Genomic DNA, 20,442 nt, shown 5'->3' with positions numbered 1-20,442 from the left:
GCAAGATGGAATTATATGTAAATTTGAAGGAGGGTCTTAAGGGCCTCAAAGCTGAGTCTAGGGACTCACTATTCTCAGAGACAGAGGCTGGAAAAGCATTTGAAGAGAATAAAAATTATGAACCGAGGGGGGCTCAGTGGGGTGGGGCACAGTGGGGCTGCGGCCTTGCAAAGGTTCCAGAGACTCCAACATGCGTAGGGCGGCTGCGGTCTGGCTCAGGGTCTGTGTGCACACGGGCTGCGCCTGCTAGTTCTATGCAGGTCTACATGCTCCTTGCAGCGTTTCCTGACTCAGGTGGATGGCTGCAGCGCGGGCCTGCGGCCTGATCCAGCCAGACCACGGCTTCAGCTCTGGACGAGCTGCAGAAAGATCTAGAAGAAGTAAAGGTGTTGCTGGAAAAGACCACTAGAAAAAGAGTACATGATGCTCTTATAGCAGGGGGAAAAATCAGATACAGAAATAAAGGACAAGATGCAACAGAAATTACAGAAGAAACCAGAACTTCTTGAGGAGGAAAAGCCAGATGCTGTGGTTGCTCACATTACAACAGGATATACCCTGAAAATCAGTAATTATGGATGGGATCAATCCGATAAATTCGTGAAAATCTACATCACTTTAACGGGAGTTCATCAAATTCCCGCTGAGAATGTGCAGGTTCATTTCACAGAGAGGGTCGTTTGATTTTTGGTAAAGACTCTAAATGGGAAGAGTTACTCCATGATTCTGAACAATCTCTTGAAACCCTTCTCTGAGGAAAGCAGTTCAAAAACAGTTAAGACTGACACAGTTCTCATCATACGTAGAAAGAAAGCAGAAAACACAACGGTGAGAGTATTTGACTCAGGTTGAAAAAAGAATGCAAAGAGAAAGAAAAGCCTTCATATGACACTGAAACAGATCCTAGTGAGGGATTAATGAATGTTCTAAAGAAAATTTATGAAGATGGAGATGATGATATGAAGTGAACCATTAATAAAGCCTGGGTGGTATCAAGAGAAAAACAAGCCAAAGGAGATACAGTATTTTGAGACATTTAAGTCTTTCTGGGAACTGTGATGTGGAAACATGGATGTTTCCAATAAGGGGAATGTTGGAGAGCTGCACATGTAAATTTGACATATCTATGTACACAGTGAAGGCAGTAAATTCTCCATTTCTTTACTGGAGGATTTATTTAAATAAAATGTGCTTATTAAATACTTACTCCAAAAAAAAATTAGGAGTAGAATGTAAAATACAGTCCCCTGCTGGGCATGGTGGCACACACCTATAATCCCAGTGACTCAGGAGACTGAAGTAGGAGGATCACAAGTTTGAAGCCAGCCTCAGTAATTTAGTGAGAGCCTGTCTCAAAATAAAACTAAATTAAAATTAAATAAAAATTAAAAAAGGACTAGGGACATAGCTTGGTAGCAAAGTGTCCCTGGTTTCAATCCCCAGCACCAAAATAATAATAATAATAATAATAATAATAATAATAATATACAGTTTCCAACCCCTCTCAGGAAGATTCTGCTGTAACAGGACTCAAGCAGGTCCCGGGTCCCTACACCCAGAATGAGCACTCATATGATTCTCTTATGATCAAGCAGGGCTGGAAAACACTGAATGGCTTACAGAACAAAGGCAAGGACTTCCTACTCCTTCTGAGCCAAAGATGGAGATGGAGGTAATCAAAGGCATCACTAGAGAAAACAACAGAATATATTAACACCAAAGTAGAATGAATGAGTTCTGATCCAGAAGGTTCTTCAGATTCTGCCAGGGCCATCACCCCAAACACAGCCATCGTCTTGGAAGAGAAACTGAGACATATCCAGTGCCATGGAGCATTAGCCAAAGCACAGCAGCAAACTACCCAAGATGCTGTCATCCAAGCCAGGAGACCTGAGTCCTAGTCACTGCTCCACCAGCCATTCTGCTGGGTACCTTAGGCTGCTCACTTTACTAAGGAGTGCCTCAGACCACAGAGGTCAGGGGTCTGCAAGGCAAATTGGATTAGTGTCTTCTACACCCTCTGCACACCAGAATTTCTACAGCAATCCACAAAAGCAAATAAACTTTCAAATAGACTCCCTACCAGTGACTCCATCAGAAATCCCAGGACTGAGGCCTGGAATCTGTGCATTTATAACATGTTCCATGTGATTCTGAAACACAAGTTCACATACTGGAATTTGTAAGTAGCAGCTTCATACTACCTCTGAGATCCCTTTCAAACTCTACCAGTCTGGGAACTGATGAAGTAGGGTCTCCTTAATCACTTCTGAAGATGCAATATGTACTGTACTCTTTGGAGTTATTCTCCTTTAAATAATTGGGAGAAAGAAGCAGAGGCAGGGGATGAAACAATCAGAGGAACAAAAATTAACTGAACTCTTTTTTTTTTAATGCAAATCTGTTTTTCTTTCTTTTCTCCATTATTATTATTTTTCCATATTTTATTGGTGCATTATATTTGTACATAATAGTGGGATTTATTGTTACATATTTGTACATGCACAAAATATAACAATATAATCTGGCCAATATCATTCCCCACTATTTCCCCCTTCCCTCTCCTCCTCCCTCCCCATCCCTTTACTCTACCCATCTCCCTTTGATTTTCATGAGACACATTGTCCCCCACCTTTATTTTCCTTTTTTCTCTCTAGCTTCCACATGTGAGAAGAAAACATGCAACACTTGACCTAAGTTTGGCTTATTTTGCTTAACATAATGGTCACTAGTTCCATCCATTTTCCTGCAAATAACATAATTTGATTTTTTTATGACAATAAAATTCCATCATGTAATATGCCACATTTTCTTTAGCCATTCATCGATTGATGGCCTTTTTTTTTTTTTTTTTAGTTTTTTATTGGTTCTTTTTAGTTATACATGAACATAGAATCCATTCTGACATAATATATATAAGTATGTCAAATTCTTAACATAAGACTTGGATTGTACTCATTTCTGTCCTCATGTATTCAAAACCCAATCCAATTAATATATTTATTATGCACCTACTGTGTGCATTAGAGATTAAATGGCAAAAAACAAGACAGGCCCCACCATCATAGAGCTTACAGACCTGTGAATTCTAGGCAATTTTTATTTTTCTGTTCTTATTTTGTTTTGTTTTTGTTGTTGTTTTGTTTTGTTTTAACAAACCCCTGGACAGTAATTAAATGTCCTCATTCTACTTTTAGGAATACTAAAAACTCCCACATAAATTCCTTTTCAAACTTCCTTTTTGCAGAGCAGGTGCATAAATCCAGCTAGTATGTCTTTAAAAGAAGAAAAGCACATTCCTTCCTTGAGAGGTGGGAGTCTGTGAACTCTCCCATCTGTCTAAATGAAGACCGCCACCACTTATTGAGCTGAGCACTAATTGACATCAGTGAGGACTCTGAGGTTTGCCCTGGGAATTGAAAGACGTTATTTATTGAATCAACTATGTTCACAATGTGACAGTTGATTTTTCTTTCTCTCTTTTCCTCTCTCTAATACCATGTTAGTCTTTTTAAGAAGAACAGTTAGGAGGCAGAGAATGGGCTGGGGTGGGGAGGAGAAGCCTATAAAGTGAACCTTAAAAAATAAAAAAATAAAAACAGGGAAGCCAGCCATTATTTAGTAACTCTCTTTGGTAAGGAAGTACCAAATCAAAGCCCAATCAATAGAGTCCTTTCAAATACAGTTCATTCCAACACTTAAATCTCAACCCCTAGGAGATCAGACTTAAAGGGGCTAAATTTATACCACTTATCACACAATGATGCCTGAAATGCAGAACAAACATTAAGTAAAAAACACCTTTATAGATACAGCTTAAAAGCTTTTTGGACTGACAAACCATAAACCAGCTTGATTTTATTATTTCTTTCCCCTTAGAGAATATTTTTTTCTCTATTGCGAGGCTATCCTTCTCCATTTGTCAATGTACAGATGAGGAAGTTGTCTCTGTCTCATTTCCCTAATACCAGAGCTATGCTGCCCAAAGGAGTCACTGAGCCTTTCGGATTCAGAAAACTTCACAAATTCCCCACTCTGCTTCTGAGAAATAGCTGGCTGTTACTCGGGAGGTGGGGAGGAGCTTAAGAGAAACAAGAATAAGATGGAACCACAGATGGCTAAATCCAGATGGCATGTTTATTTGATCAAACTGGGGCTTCCTGAAGAGGTTCTGATTTACCCAGGAAGCTCCAAGGAGACTCACATTAGACCTGACAAAAATCACAAACTTTTAAAGCAGTTCTCAAAAGGCACATCCATGCGGGGCTCTTAACAAAAGAAAGGCTCCCTTAATGATCACAGTGATACAAGACGGGTATCAAAGACCCCACTGGAAATGATGCTGCAGGTCAAGGCTTTGGAGCAAGCACAATGAACTGAGCACCCACCCTGTGGCACAGGGATGCGCAGGGGACATAAAGCCTCGATTCAAGTGTTCACTGATCTCTGGAGCGGAAATAGAGGAATGAAAACTACCTGAAAGGCAACAGAGTCTCTGAGAAGTACTACAACTTAGAAAAAAATGTGATAGAAAAAAGTAAGCAGACACTATTCTTGGAGGAAGGCAGGACTTGCAGAAGCCATGGAAAGAGGAGAGATGTAAGACACAAAGTGTGGTCTGGAGTGTGACATTCTGAGATGAAGGGGAAGACAAAGCAGAGGGAGACAAAGAAAAGGCATGAGGGCCGGCCACCAGGCTCCTACCTGTAATCCCAGAGACTTGGGAGGCTAAGGCAGGAAAATTGCAAGTTCGAGGCCAGCCTGGATAATTTAACAATACTAAATTATCTGAAAATAAAAGAACTCTGGGGGCAAAGCTCAGTAGTTGTGCATGCCCTGTTTCAATCCCAGGACTGGGGAAAAAAAAGAAGGAGGAGGAGGAAGAGAAAGAAAGAAAAGATATGAGGGTGGGAACTGCAGAGAGCACTCTCACAGTTAAGCCACATTGAAGGGTGAGTAATGGGACTGAATGTAGCAGGTGACAAGACTATTACACATCCCACCCTTCCAACCCTCGTAACACAGTTCCTTCCCACCTTAGCTCTACACTTCCCTGGAAAACACAATAGCACATAAAACCTCTGCATTTAACCACGAGTAGCACTGTAATTGTGCAATGACTGTTAGAGAGATTTAGGGTCACATCTAAACTAGCTATAAGATCTTGTGCAAGATCTTAAATTCTGTAATTTTCGACTGCCTCATCTTTATTGAATATAGACAGCAACACAGCTTGTCCTAAGAATCAGTTAAAATAATGCCTAATAATCCCTGTATTTAGTGCTATAATACTAGTTTCTGGTAAATACTTAGTCAATAATAGCTAAATCTCTTCAGTAATCATCTAATCCCACTAAAACATAAACCTCATGAAGCTGCAAGCTTTCTCTGTCTTGTTCAAGATGTACCCTGTAGAACAAGGCTGTGGGACAGAGAAGGCCTGCAGTAAATGTCTACTTAGAGAATGAATGAATCCATCATCCAGCCAATCAGTCTCCAGTTTACATGTTTACCACATTAGACGGAAAGGCATTCAGAGTCAGGGGACAGAATTCACGTCATTTGCATCTTATTATCTAGTGCAGAATTTGACACACCAGTAGGCACTCCATGTCAGTGCACTATAAACCTAACCGACTGCTTACTCCTGAGTGCCAGGCTGATGAGTCTGGAATTCCAGTGCCATCTGCCTAGTATTCAGTGCCCTTGAGGTGTGGTTGGAAGGGTAAGAATAATGAGGACCTCCATGGGAGATCAAAGGTCAAAACAGGAAAGAACAAAGGATGAAAGAAAGAAGGAAGGAGGCAATGATGCAGAAAGAATGGCAGGACTCATGTGGGTCCTGAGGAACCTGCATTAGCAACAGGTGTTCAGAAAGTGGGATAACAAGGCTTCCAGCCCCTTCTCCAACCACAGCTCCTCCATTCTCCCCTCACCATCTACCAGCACCCAGGCCTGCTTCCTATTCAGGGAACATGCTCAGTTCCTTCTTTCTTATTCACTGCTCTGAGGAACAACCCCAGATCTGAAGTGGCCAGTTAGTGGCCAGCTAGCTCCTTGCAGAACTCAGATCCCAGCTACTCATCCAGCACTTCCTCAGAAGTCACCTGCTCCCTTATTCCCCTGGCTCAAACTGCCCGGACGCAACCCAGATCACATCTGCCTGTCCTGCTCTCTTTACAGCATTCATACCTGTGAGAAAATCCTTTGCTTGTAAAATATTTCACACTGTCTTCCACCACACTAGAAGGTAAGCTCTGGGAGAAGGAGGAGAGATCTGGCCAGTGTTCACTGATGAATCCTTAGAGCCCCCACTGGAATGCAGCACAGGTAGGCAGCATTTGAGAAGGAAGAAAGGAAGAGATGCCAGGAGCTAGGGACAGAGGGAGGGAAGAACATGCATCCAATTTTCTCATCAAAAGGTAAGAGAAACATGACTCAAAGCTCTCCAGGAAGAGGTCTTTCACCACAACAAAGCATCTTTTAATCTGAGGCTATCCCATCCTTTTAAATTCTTTTCTTTTAATGTTTTCTCATCTATAAAACTAAAATAACACTAAATAATAATAATACAGTTAAAATGTATTGTCACATGGCATGTGCCAAGCACTGGGTGGACTTCTATCCCTGCATTAGCCTACTCGACCCTTTCATCTGCCTTAGGGGATTCCTTTCCTATCCCCCCATCCCCCGCCCCAGAGATCAAAGCTCAGAGAAATTAAACAACTAAAAGTCCTGTCCAAAACTCACACAGTAACTACATGGCCTTGATTCCACTCAAAGCAACCAGGAAGGAGGACTCAGAATCCAGATCTGACAACATGAGAGGACTGGAAAGTTTAAGTGAGAATATGAATGTGCAAACACTGTTTATAACGCCAGGTTCACAGCAAGAGTCTTCTTCCTTCTCTAGTGCCAACACTCAAAAATCCTGGTTAAAGAAATCAGATATTTCAGTCCTGCTCCCAAACAAAACACCACGAATCTTAATATATGAATCAATATCTAATCACATCCACAAATTATGTTAAATACCATGCTTCTCAAATAAGAATAGCCTGACAGAATATACAGCTTCAGTACATTTTCCCATAGTAGTGAATGGGCTCTTGAGTAAGATTCATTTTTATTTTCATCAAGTAACCCCCAATCTTTAGGTGTAACTGCAGAACATTAAACTCATACAATCCTTCAGATATCTCTACTTCACATTATGAATCTTTTCTTTCTCTTTAAGAAGAATATTTTTCACAACTTGTAAAGAATATGTTCAAAGAAAAAAAAAAAAGAACTAAAAGTTAGAAAGGACCTTGTATTATCTAGTCCAGATAGGAAACTCTCACCCAAGGAATGAAAGTACCCATCTGATTTAGAGAGGTACCCTGTGATCAAATATTAGAATGAAGGAACAAAGTCATTTCCACATTGCCAGTTTCCAAATCAACCCTGTCCAGATGTGAACACTGAAGGCACATGGTGTTCTCAAGTTCATACAGTTACTTCCCCCACCCTCTGATGTGACTCAGTCCACTTTCATTTTGAACTTTAAAACATGTAACCTGTGCATAGTTTGACCTTTCCTGACTCAGACTTCATATAAAATATGGCTTGTTCTCACCAGTAATTAAAGCCAATTTCTCACCCCAGGCCACACACCATCCATGACACTTCTGGCAACTGACCATCTTTATCTGCTTAGTAGCCCCCATTCAGGAGAAGTTTACTCTCCTCATTCAACCCATGTCAGTCCTACTTATAAGACACCTCTCCCTCGTGCACAAACAGAACCACCCTGGTGCCTGGCATCAGTGGGCCCCAATATCAACTCTTGGCTGTGACACACTAAAAAAAAAAAAAAAAAAAAAAGAACAAGGTTCCTATCACTTCTCCTTTATCAACCATTTCTTCACTATTCATCAGAGTTAAACTCACACATAATTTCTCCTTTTTTCTTCCCTATTCTGAAAGATGAAATGGTGAGCAGCATGCTTATATGTTTTGCCAGTGAATTGTCTAACAGAATAAATAAATCCCATTGATGCCCAGATAATAAATAAATCTAACAGATGCCCAGATAATTCTCCTTTTATGTTTTATTTCTACCCTTCTCCTTCCCCCCAGGTTCATGTATTTCTATAAGTCAGTGATCTTTATATGCAGGACCAGACTCCTGTATCTTCCGATCAGATGTTCCCTTTGAACAAAACATAATTTTTGAAGCCATTCTTCAATCAAACATCTCACCAAATCTGAACAATACTGAGGTTAATGAAAATTTATTACGGGTTCTCGACATGCCAGGAATTTATGATCTCATTTAATCCTCTGAACTTTTACTCTCACCATTTCCAGGTAAGGAAACAGCCTCAGAAAGGAAAACAACTTGCTGAAGGTCACAAAGCCGTTACCAGGTGTCAGGCCTAAGATTTAAACTGGGTTTCTCCAGCTCCTTTCTGCAATGAGTATTTACCACACTTGAATTTATTTCTATGCCTGAAAACTGGGTGGGAAGAAGCAAAGAAACATACTTCCTTGCAGGATTACTTTTAAGGATTAAAGGAGACAACATATAAAGCCACTGCACACAACAGACTTGTATTAACCATGACCTTCCATTCTCCCTGTGACTTAAAAAGTGGCCACTGATTTCTTTATGGACTAGATCTGAGTAGGAGCCCCTCACAACTGGGCTTTCACTGCAAGGCACCCCCTGATTTAGTCGGTGGTCTGTGGCATACAGGAAATGTCAGCAAAGGCTTATTTGTATTTCACAAATATTTCACTTGCTCTTCACCTCACCTGTAAGAGACACTGATGCTTTTACAATGCTGAAATACCAGTGAGGTAAACCAGCTTTCCTGAGGACACAGTGGTCCTCTGCAACAGAAAGATAGAACTAGAATCCAGGTCATTGAAAGAAATGATCAGTTGGCAGGCTAAGGCGACCCTCGGCTGTGCTAAACACATTACACGCCGGGTCTTGTCTCACCCCCACGCCCAAACAATGAGTCAAGTCACATGAGGAAAACGAAACTCACAAAGGTCAAGAAACCAATGGCCTAACTAGCAAGCAGAGAACACAGGCTTGCCCCCAGATTTCTGTCACTCTGAGCCCTCAGGACACGACCTCCTTTAAAAAGCGTGTTTATAGGGTTCTCTTCTCAAATTTCAAAAAAAGGGCATGTCACTTCGTACAGTCCTCCCTGCCATCTTGAAATTATTTCCATCTAAATCTAGGTGGTTTTATTAATTTACAGGAGGCAGGGTGAGAACAAACCATAAGTAGTTCTTGAAATCACCCTAAGAACAAGGACCCCCGCCACATCTCCACCTGTACCTTGTCTCCTGTTTCTACTAGGTGAAGCTCACTCCTGCACTCTGGAGAAGCCAAAGGACAAGCACAAAGCGTCCACAGAAGCTTTTCCGTTCCAATCCTGTACCTGCCAATTAGAACTTCTTGGTCCATGCCTAACCCCAACCAGGAAGTCCCTTGACTTCCCACTGATGCTAAACATGATTATCATTTCTTAGGGACAAAACTCACAGTTGGTGAGCCAAGTCTCAGGTTACAACTTGGAGCTAGAGTGCTGTCACTAACCACAGCACCACAAACACAAAGGCTGGCCTTTGTTCTGCATCCTTCACGTCATCTGTGGGGTGGCAGAACAGTAAGTTTGTGGCAAGTCCAAGAAGGAATGCTTTTTTAAAAATTTGAAGTATTTAACATTACAAATTAACTAGCATAATTAGAATAGAAACTACATATAGGAAAGCTACTAAGTAACTCAAAAAAATCATACAGAGATATGTAGGTAATAGAATAAACCCTGCTGCAATTTTTAAGTCAACTTCCTGCAAAGAAAAAAAAAAAAAAAAAAAAAGCCTTCTAGTGCTTATTGCAACTCCCAAACCCTATAATAGAAAGGAGAGACTGAAGAAATGGACATAATGACGGCATGGCTCATACTTTTTAGAAGTCACTTTACCAGGTCAATTACCAACTAAATAGGAAACATTATTGGTTAATCCCTAGGATCATATCACCTGTAATGTTCAGTCTCAGATACAGTCCTTCATGGATTAATAACTCCCACATGGATGAAGTTCTAAAGCCACCAGCTGTCTTTCGTGTTAACATAATGGATTCTTTCCTTCAGTCAAAAAAATCTAAGGCTTATAAAAATATATATTCCAACATGCTTCACTTGGTGAACTGGTTTTTTTTAAACCAAGCCCTGCAAGCAGTTCGAGCTCTTGTTTGGAAACGAATGCAAAATTCTCAGTAACTCTGATCAACACCTTGTTTGTAATTTGGTCAATTAGTCCAGGTTCTCTGGAAAATAATTTGTTAACTTGTTACACTGGCTGAAGTAAAGGGATGGGCAGTAGGAAAAGTAAAATGAGGGAGAATTTTCAGCATCTTAAAGCAATGCCACCTAATCTACCAGTGCCCAGACTAAGAGTCCAACTGCCAAGTTTGGATCTGGGTATTACCAACTCACCACCCTTGTGATCCTGGGCAAGTACTCAGGATGATGCCTGAGACGTATATAGTGCACAATAACTATTACCTGTGCTCAATAAGCATCCTTACCTTCCCTAGTAGTACTATGATTGACAAGAAGTTCCTTTATTTTTAAGACTTATTAAAATAGAATGGAAACATAAGGAAGTCTTAACCACTTGTAGAAAATAATGTCGACTAAACAACTTAAAATAAAGGACTACATAGCTTAGCTATTATGAATTTTGCTGCTCTAAACATTGATATGCCTGCATCACTGTTGTATGCTGATTTTAAATCCTTTGGATATATACCCAGGAGTGGGATAACTGGGTCATATGGTGGTTCCATTCCTAGTTTTTTGAAGAATATTCATACTACTTTCCAGAGTGGTTACACCAATTTGCAGTCCCACCAGCAATGTAGGAGAGTACCTGTTCCCTTACATCCCAGCCAACATTTATTGTTACTTGTATTCTTGACAACTGTCATTCTCACTGGAATAAGATGGAATTTCAGTGTAGTTTTAATTTGCATTTCTTTAATTGCTAGAGATCATGAACATTTTTCACATATTTATTGACCATTCGTATTTATTCATATTTATTGAGAAGTAGTCATCAAGTTCCTTTGCCCATTTATTGATTAGGTTTGATTTTTGTTTTGTTTTATGTTAGATTTTTTTGAGTTCTTTGCATATCCCAGAAATTAACATCCTATGAGATGCAGGTAGCAAAGATTTTCTCCCATTCTATAGGCTCTCTCTTTACACTCTTGATTGTTTCCTCTACTGTGAAGAAGCTTTTTAGTTTGATGCCATCCCATTTATTGATTTTTTATTTTACTTCTTGCACTTTATAGGAGTCCTGTTGAGGAAGTCAGTTCCTGAACCAACATGTTTAAGTTTTGGCCCTACATTTTCTTCTAGCAAGTCTAAAGCCTAGGTCTATGATCCACTTTGAATTGAGTTTTGTACAGGATGAGAGACAAAGGTTAAATTTCATTCTACTACATATGTATTTCCAGTTTTTCCAGCACAATTTCTTGAAGAGACTTTTTTTTCCCTCCAGTGTATGTTTTTGGCGCCTTTGTCCAGTATGAGGTAACTGTATTTATGGGGTTTATCTCTGTGACTTGTATTCCATTGGTCTTCATGCCTATTTTGGTGTCAGTACCATGCTGTTTTTGTTACTATAGATCAGTAGCATAAGGTCTGGAATTGTGATGCCTCCTTGCATGACTTTTCTCACTAAGGATTGCTTTGGCTATTCTGAGCCTCTTATTTTTCCAAATGAATTTCATGACAGCTTTTTATATTTTTATGAAGAATGACATTCGAATTTTAATAAATCTGTCATTGCACTTTTGGTAGTATGGCCATTTTGAAAAAAAATAAAGGGCTAATCATTTAGGGAAAAAATAATACAATAATATGTTCATTTTTTTCATTAAGTCAATAAATATCTATTGAAACTGACAATGTGCTAGGTACTGAGGATAAAGTGGTGAGTCCCACATAGAATTTGCAGGGAAATGGATGGCATTAGAGCAGATTATGCTAAGTGAAGCTAGCCAATCCCTAAAAAACAAATGCCAAATGTCTTCTTTGATATAAGGAGAGTGACTAAGAACAGAGTAGGGACGAAGAGCATGAGAAGAAGATTAACATTAAACAGGGATGAGAGGTGGGAGGGAAAGGGAGAGAGAAGGGAAACTGCATGGAAATGGAAGGAGACCCTCAGGGTTATACAAAATTACATACAAGAGGAAGTGAGGGGAAAGGGAAAAAAAAATACAAGGGGGAGAAATGAATTACAGTAGAGGGGGTAGAGAGAGAAGAGGGGAGGGGAGGGGAGGGGAGGGGGGATAGTAGAGGATAGGAAAGGCAGCAGAATACAACAGACACTAGTATGGCAATATGTAAATCAATGGATGTGTAACTGATGTGATTCTGCAATCTGCATACGGGGTAAAAATGGGAGTTCATAACCCACTTGAATCAAAGTGTGAAATATGATATATCAAGAACTATGTAATGTTTTGAACAACCAACAATAAAAATTTAAAAAAAAAGAAGTCACTCAGTAAGGGAGACCAAGAATAATAAAATGAATCATAAAAACAGTCATATTTGGATAAGGGTACTTTGGGAAATCTTTTCTAAGGTACTGGTACAAAATGTAAAGTTTCTACATCTAAAGATGTTTCACATTGTATCATTTATATAGGGTGTAGGCTGGAAATAACTTCAACACTCAATAAGAAAGAGGGTGAAATAAATTATTATATAACTACTTAATGAAATATTAAGCAGTCATTAAAATGATGAGTTTGAAGTTTCTGTAGTTATCATGAAAGGCAATTGTGATATAATGGTATTTTAAAAAAATTAAGCAGGACCCCCAGCCACGGGTTCCTGTGTGGATCCCCATCTACCAACTTTGGCTCCCCTGGTTGCCTCCATTTTGGGACACTGCAACTGCTACCATAGTCCCCTACATGTGGTAACCTGCACCTAGAGACACTGAACAGGGTCTGGAGACAACCACCCACCATAGCAAAGCATGACACTGAGCTGCATCTCCAAACATGCCACCCAATGCCACCGCCAGGGCCACCCCAATGCCCCATCTCTAAAAGCAGCAACCTCCATCTTGGGACACCTTTGTCACCATCTTGGGTTATCCTTGCTACTGCCATCACCACTTAGGACAACTCCCAGCTTGGGACAATGCTTGGGGCCTAGAAGCAATATCAAGGTACTTATAGTCCCCCAACCCACCACTTCCCTGCAGCCACTAACCCAGCACAGTGCTCACAGCTACGTGACCAGTCCTTGCTCACAAAGCCTGGCCCTGATCTGCCCGATACAAAACAGCACAGCCCTCAAGAACTCCACAGAAAGAGGTTCCTGATTAGGAAGTAGAAAGAAAGGAGGTGAGTGAGATACAGTTCAGAGACTAAATTGAAGACCAGGAACTGTGAGGTTTACAGGCGATATAAGGAGATAAGACCAGGCACCCGCAACACACAAGCGGGTCCCAAAGGAGATCCTTGAGGGACGGTCTTCCAACTGGGTCAGGCAAGGGCTATGCCCCACCTCAAGGTGTTCTGCCCCTAAGACCAACCCTCCCACCCTAATAACCTTTACCATCCTGAGGGTGTTGAAAACAGCCAACAACAGAAAACCCCACCTACTGGATGGGAAGGGAAGCAGGAAGGATACTGAACTCCAACAGAAATAATCCCTTAGTTTTCCTTCAAGATTACTTTTTCTTTTCTTTCCTTTTTTTCTCCCTCTCTCTCTTTTTTTTTCCTTTTCCCTCTCTCTCTTTCCCACCCTTAAATTCCCAACATTTGTGAAACCAAGTATTTTTCATGCATTAGGCTACTGCGGATTGGAATATATGAATAGTATATTACAGTTTGTATATTTTTTTATTTTTCCATTTTTCTTTTTTTTTACTTTATGTTTGTCTTTTGTACTTTCTCTATTGTCTTCCCACTTACTTCTCTCGCCATTTCTTTCTTTTCTCCTGCCAGTAGCCAACTTCTTTTGATTCCTCTTTCATACTTCCTAAGATCTAATAACTCTATATCCTCACCTCCTACCTACTTAACATCTCATCCTACACCCCACTCTGTTCTCTCCTTCTCCACCATTAGAAACTGTAGACCTTTTTACAAACCTATATTGTATATATTGTAGATAGTAATTAAACTCATCATTTCTGTCTATTGTGACAGAACCATAAATGTCTTAATTTGGCTTAAGGCTAATTGAGATCTGTTAATGATCTCCCTCTGAACCCTGCAGAGACACTATAAGTCTATAGGGTAAAAACTGAAACACCTCAGATCTGCACTGCTACAAGGGAAGACGCACGAACAACGTGAAAAAACAAGGGAAGAAAATGCCCCAAACAAACCAAGACACTACATTATTAGAATCTATGGTCAGCATAGCAGAAAAAATGCCAGAAAAGGAGTTCAGGATATATATAATTAAATGTTCTGCGAATTAAAGGATGATATAAGAGAGCAAACATGGACAGCAAAAGATCATTTCAATAAAGAAATATATAAGCAAATACAGTAAGCAAAAGATTACTTCAATAAGGAGATAGAGATTCTGTGGGGAAAAAAAACAGAAATCCTTGAAATGAAGGAAACAACAAGCCAAATTAAAAACTCAATAGAAAGCATCACCAACAGATTAGAGCACTTAGAAGACAGAACCTCAGGCAATGAAGACAGAATATATACTCATGAAAATAAAGTTGACCACACAGTGAAGATGGTAAGAAACCATGAGCAGAATATCCAAGAATTACAAAATAACATCAAAAGAACAAATTTAAGAATTATTGGGATAAAGAAAAGCATAGAGTTCCAAACCAAAGGTACGAATAATCTGTTCAATGAAATAATATCAGAAAATTTTCCAAACCTGAAGAATTAATTGGAACTCTAGATAGGGAATAGGGTGGTAGGGAAAGGGAGGGAGAAGGGGAATAGCATGGATGGTAAAAGGAGACCCTCATCATTATACAAAATACATGTATGAAGATGTGAATTTGGTGTCAACATACCTTATATATAATCAGAGGTTGATAAATTATTGTATAATGGTGTACTAAGAATTGTAATGCAAAAATAAATAAATAAAAAGAAAAAAGAATGAATTGGAAAAAATCAAATACAAGAGGTTTATACATTTTTATACATTTATACAAAATGTACAAAATCACAACAGATCTACATGAAAGTACATTATAATGAAAAGGCCTCACATACAGAATAAGGAGAGAATTTTAAAAGCCATGAGAGAAAGGAATCAGATTACACATATGGGAAAACCAATTAGGATCCCTTCAGATTTCTCAACCCAGACCCTCAAGCTAAAAGATCCTGGAACAACATATACCAAGCTCTAAAAGAAAATGGATGCCAACCAAAAATCTTATATCCAGCAAAATTAAGCTTTAGATTTGAGTACAAAATAAAAACCTTCCATGATAAAAAAAAAAAAAAAAAAAAAACTTAAAAGAATTTACAACAAGAAAATCTGCACTACAGAATATCCTTGGAAAAATATTCTATGAGGAGGACAAATTAAAACCAGCAAAGGGAAGTATGGCACTAAAGAAAAAAACAATCAAAGGAGAAACCAAGTCAAGTTAAAAACTAAAAATGAACAAAAATGACCATAAATACAAACCACGTCTCAATAATAGCCCTGAATGTTAATGGCCTAAGTCAATCAAAAGACTTAGATGGGCAGATCAGACTGTTTTTAAAAAAAAGACCCAACAATATTCTATCTCCAAGAGACTCATCTCAAAGGAAAAGACATCTACAGACTGAAGGTAAAAGGTTGGGGAAAAAAATACCACTCACATGGACTGCATAAACAAGCAGAGGTTTTCATTCTCATATCAGATAAAGTAGACTTCAAACCAAAGTTAGTCAAAAGGGATAAAGGAAGTCATGTCATACTGCTCAAGGGAACCATACACCAAAAAGATATAACAATTATAAATATGTATGCCCCAAACAATGGAGTATCTACATTCATCAAACAAGTTCTTCTCATCCATATGCAACAAAATGAAATTAAACCCCTATCTCTCACCATGCACAAAATCTAACTCAAAACGGACCACGGACTTAGGAAAGACCCTGAGTCTAAAAGAAGAAAAAGTAGGCCCTAATCTCCATCATGTGGGATTAGGACCCAACTTCCTTAATAAGATTCCTGTGGCACAAGAATTAAAATCAAGAATCATAAATGGGATGGACTCAAACTAAAAAGTTTCTTCTCAGCAAAAGAAACAATCTGTGAGGTAAATAGAGAGCCTACAGAATGGGAGCAAATCTTTACTCTTCACACATCAGATAGAGCTCTAATCTCTAGGGTATATAAAGAATTCAAAAAACTAGACACAAAAAAACAAATAACCTAATCAATAAATGAGCCAAGGACTTGAACAGACATTTCTCAGAAGGTGATATACAATCAATCAACAAATATGTAAAAAATGTTCATCATCACTAGCAATTAGAGAAATGCAAATCAAAACCACTCTAAGATACCTCTCCAATCAGAATGGCAGCAATGAAGACAAACAACAATAAGTGTTGGCAAGGATGTGGGGGGAAAGGCACACTCAGACACTGCTGGTGGGACTGCAAATTGGTGCAGCCAATATGGAAAGCAGTATGGAGATTTCTTGGAAAATTGGGAATGGAACCACCATTTGACCCAGCTATCCCTCTCCTCAGTCTATACCCAAAGGATTTAAAAATAGCATATTACAGTGACGCAGCCACATCAATGTTCATAGCAGCTCAATTCACAATAGCTAAATTGTGGAACCAACCTAGATCCCCTTCATCCATTCATCAATAGATGAATGGATAAAGAAGCTGTGAGATACACACACACACACACACACACACACACACACAATGGAATATTACTCAGCATTAAAAGAGAATAAAATCATAGATTTTGCAGGTAAATGGATGGAGCTGAAGAATATCATGCTAAATGAAATAAGCCAATCCCATAAAACCAAGGAAAATGTTCTCTCTGATAAGTGGATGCTGATCCATTAGGTGGGACAAGGGTGTAGCATGGGAGGAATGGAGGAACTTTGGATAGGGCAAATAGGTGGGAGGGTAAGGGAGGAGACATGGGGGTAGAAAAGATGGTGGAATGAGATGGACATCATTACCCTAGTTATATGTATGAAGATATGAATGGAGTGACTCTACTTTGCGGACAACCAGGGAAATGAAAAACAGTGCTCCATTTGTGCACTATGTAACGAAATGCATTCTGCTGTCACCTACAACAAATTAGAACTTAATTAATTAATTAATTAATTAAAAATATATATTTAAATTGAAAAAAAATTAAAAGATGAAATCGTACAAACATTCTAGTGATTTTTAAAATCTATATATAAAAGACTAAAAGGAAATATGCCAATTTGGAGGGTTTTTTTAATTTATTGGTTTCTTTTAGTTATACATGACAGTACAATCCATTTTGATAATACACAAGAATGAAATATATCTTATTTTAATTAGAATACTATTTTTATGGATGTTCATGATGGTGAGATCCACTGGGTTGTCTTTATATATATATATATATATATATATATATATGGAAAAGTTTTGTCAGATTCATTCCACTGTCTTTCCTTTTCCTATCACCCTCCCTTCCCTCTACTCCCGTTGTCTAATCCACTGCACTTCTATTCTTCCCTCTCCCTATTCCCTTGTTGTGGGTTAGCTTCCACATATCAGAGAAAGCATTCAACCTTTGGTTTTTGGGGACTGGCTTATTTCACTTGGCATGATAGTCTCCAGATCCATCCAATTTCTGGAAAATGTCACAAAGTCATTCTTTGTTCAAAGCAGTTCCATTCATAATAGCTAAGCTATGGAACCAACTTAGGTGCCCTTCAGCAAATGAATGGATAAAGAAACTGTGGGACATATACACACAATGGAATATTTCTCAGCTGATTTGGATTTTCATGGAAGATGACAATAATCATTTATGGAGTATTTATTGTGTGCCAAGGCATTTTTTTTAATGTGGTGCCAGGGATTGAACCCAGTGCCTCACACATGCTAGGCAAGCACTCTACCACTGAGCTACAACCCCAGCCCGTGCCAAGGCATTTTAAGCACTTCTTTACATAGATCCTTTAATTCATACTCCTAAGGTAGATGATACAGTTCACATTTCTCCCAGAGGCTGCATTTGTACAGACCTATGAGAGAAGGTACTGCAATTTAAATCCAGGTCAGGTTGACTCCAAACACAAGCTCATCATAGCCACTGAATGTCTCTCTATGACGTCATAGTGGGAAAAGCACACTTGTGTTTTTAACTTCCTTGCATTTTGCTTTTTAAGTAATAATAACACAACAATAGTTGATAGTTTTGCAATGTGCCAAGCACCATCTTGGGCATTATACGTACGTGGCTCATTTATTCCTCAGAGTACTCTATGAGGTAGGCTCCATTACTGTCCTCATTTCATAGATGAATAAAATGCGCCATAGAAAATTAAATGGCTTATCCAAGGTCTCACAGCTGGTCGGGACAGGGTATTCTACAGGCGTCAAAGGGAGCTGAGGCAAAAGAACACAAGTGGCTCTACTAGAAATGCAATTTTAAAATGCATATGCAGGTAGTGTCTGAAAAAAAAAGCATTTTAAACAAGAATTGAAAGACTTAGAGTCTTTAGAGGAGGGTAATAACTTCTTTAAATCTGAACCATTTTGAACACATCAAGATTAGAGAATAATAGAAAAACCAGTAGGTTTTAACAAATGTTAATATCTTTAAAAATAACAAAAGCTATACCTCACGAAAGGCCACTGATCAAGAAAGTATTTAATTATAGCCTTTAAATTCTACTAATACTGAGAATCAATATGAAAGGAGTTAATTAACTCTGCAAAAGCCATCATTTTTCTTCACTAGGGAAATTCAGAGAAAAACAGATTAGTTAGAAGTAGCAAGGGAGATATCGAGCCAGGAAATGGGGGATCAAATCCCAGACCACTTATGGTATTCCAGAAAAATCTAGAAATGTCAAAGACATATCACTCCAACAAACCTGGGACCACTAGACGCAATTCTTCTCTCCCTAACAGGCATGTACTGCTGCCTCTGCCCTACCACCTTCCTGGGCTCTGCCCATGACCCAAGTCTCACAAAGGGTAGTCACAACCAAAGAGCTCCAGCAGCAAAAGAGGAAATCCTACCAGAGTGGGCAGTCAGCATAAGAAACCACCCTAGACAATTATCAAGAATACAAGCAACAGTAAATGCTGGTGGGGATGTGGGGAAAAGGCACACTCTTGGATTGCTAATGAGACTGCAAATTGGTGCAACCACTCCCACTCCGGAAAGCAGTATGGAGATTCCTCAGAAAACCTGGAATGGAACCACTATCCCACTCCTAGGCATAGACCCAAAGGACTTAAAATCAGCATACTACAGTAACACAGTCACATCTATGTTTATAGCAGCTCAATTCACAATAACAAAGCTATGGAACCAGCCTACATGCACTTCAACAGATAAATGGATAAAGTAAATGTGGTATATATATATACACAATGTAATATTACTCAACCAAAAAAAAAAGAAGAATGAAATTATGCCATTTGCAAGTAAATGGATGGAACTGGAGAATATCATGCCAAATGAAATAAACCAATCCCAAAAAAACAAAGCCCAAATGTTCTCTCTGATATGTGGATGCTAACACACAACAAGCGGGTTGGGGGAGAATAGAAGTTCATTGGATTAGACAAAGGGGAATGAAGGGAAGGGAGGAGGGATGAGAATAAGAAAGACAACAGAATGACGAATACACAATCAGTGTAACTCCACATCATGTACAACCACAAGAATGGAATCCTAGTTAAAATAAGTTATACTCCATGTATATTTAATAGGTCACAATATACTCTATTGTCATATATGGCTAAAAAGAACAAATTTTTTTTAAAAAAAAGAAATCACCATAAATAAAGAGAGGCAAGGTGACCAAGAGGAACGGCTGGATGCCTCAGAAAACCCAAGGAGCTTTTAATTGGCATGCTGCATGGCTCAAGGACACACTGCAGTTTAACCACTGGGCATGCCATTAAGAAATGAAATTACCTTTCCAATTCAATGTAGCTCTACCCAGAGTTCTGTATTTACCCTGCGCTGAGATGACTGAATGACACTTTCCCAGTCTTTTTGATCAGACTAAGAGCCTTAATTTAGCACAAAGAGCCTGGCTGAATGCAAGCCCAATCCTACAAGTAATATTTTTGATCCAAGACAGATTTGTATCTCAAATGCACTTAGACCACACAATGCTCAGACATAGCCCTATCTTTTTTTTTTTTTT

The 20,442-nt window shown here is 39.1% G+C and overlaps 1 protein-coding gene and 1 pseudogene across 2 annotated transcripts in view; one reads left to right on the top strand and one right to left on the bottom strand.

The window, feature by feature from the left end:
* Prelid2 (PRELI domain containing 2) overlaps positions 1–20,442 on the bottom strand; it is an 84,590-nt gene that overhangs the window by 10,119 nt on the left and 54,029 nt on the right. The gene's annotated exons all lie outside the window — the stretch shown is intronic.
* Positions 457–1,031, top strand: LOC114086506 (calcyclin-binding protein pseudogene; annotated as a pseudogene).

This window comes from Marmota flaviventris, chromosome 5 (genome assembly GCF_047511675.1).
Source record: "Marmota flaviventris isolate mMarFla1 chromosome 5, mMarFla1.hap1, whole genome shotgun sequence".
In the NCBI taxonomy this organism is placed as follows: Eukaryota; Metazoa; Chordata; class Mammalia; order Rodentia; family Sciuridae; genus Marmota; species Marmota flaviventris.
The sequence above is the reverse complement of the archived record's forward strand: the minus strand, read 5'-3'. Positions and strand labels throughout refer to the sequence as shown.